Below are 748 nucleotides of genomic sequence, written 5' to 3'. Positions count from 1 at the left end.
CCTCGCCTCTGGTCGCGGACCAAGCGCGGGGACCGGTCACGCGCCGCGTCACCGGAGCCGTGGGCCCGGGCTGGTCCAGGAGGCGGCGGGGGCGCGACGCCGGCGGCCCGCCACGCCCAGGCCCTCATCAAGTGACCAGTATCCCTTCCAGGAGAACACGGTCCTTCAGAGGGAAGCGCGCTCCAGGCTGCAGGCCCGGCGCCAAGCAGCCGTCATCTCCTTCCTGTGCCGGGTGATCTGTCGCCTCACCCACCCGGAAAAACATAGTCCGCCCCTCGCGTCCTTGTGCAACAGCGCTGGCTGCTGAGAAGGTGCAGCTCTCTCTGACTATCCCCTTGCCTTGCCCATGACAAAGCCTTCGGGACCCACCGAGAGCAGAAATATACCCTAAAAGGAGAGCTCGAGAGAGAAGAAAGAGAGGAAGCGGAGAGGAAGGGAGAGGCGAGGCCGGCGGAGGGACACCAAGACGTCCTCACAGTGCGCACGCGCGTCGCGAAGAACGAGTTCCGGTCTGGCCGAGGCCTGACTCCTAAAAATAGCCCCGGTGTGGGGATCCGTGCGCGGATGTCCCGGCGAGTCCCGGGCTGAAGGAGGCGGCTCCGGGCGGCGCGGAGTGCTGTGGCGGGCCGGGCCGGGGCTGCGGCGTGTGCGCGCCCGCCGGCTGAAGCGGAGACTCGGTGAGGGGCCGCGGGCGTCAGAGATGTGGCGGCGGCTGGGAAGGGGGTCGAGCCGCGCTGTGGGGGGGGGG

The 748-nt window shown here is 69.3% G+C and overlaps 1 protein-coding gene across 7 annotated transcripts in view; it reads left to right on the top strand.

Moving 5' to 3' along the window:
• The first annotated feature begins 203 nt into the window (after positions 1–203).
• Positions 204–748, top strand: part of Mef2a (myocyte enhancer factor 2A) — a 123406-nt gene continuing 122861 nt past the window's right edge. For 2 of the 7 annotated variants that reach the window (XM_031386944.1, XM_031386945.1), the window contains exon 1: positions 204–677. The gene's annotated coding sequence lies outside the window, so the exon portion shown is untranslated. The remainder of the gene's footprint in view (positions 678–748) is intronic. The other 5 variants (XM_031386947.1, XM_031386948.1, XM_031386951.1 and 2 more) reach the window with 4 other exon arrangements.

Source organism: Mastomys coucha, unplaced genomic scaffold (genome assembly GCF_008632895.1).
Source record: "Mastomys coucha isolate ucsf_1 unplaced genomic scaffold, UCSF_Mcou_1 pScaffold21, whole genome shotgun sequence".
Taxonomy (NCBI): Eukaryota; Metazoa; Chordata; class Mammalia; order Rodentia; family Muridae; genus Mastomys; species Mastomys coucha.
Note: the sequence above shows the minus strand (reverse complement) of the source record. Positions and strands in the feature narration are given on the sequence as shown.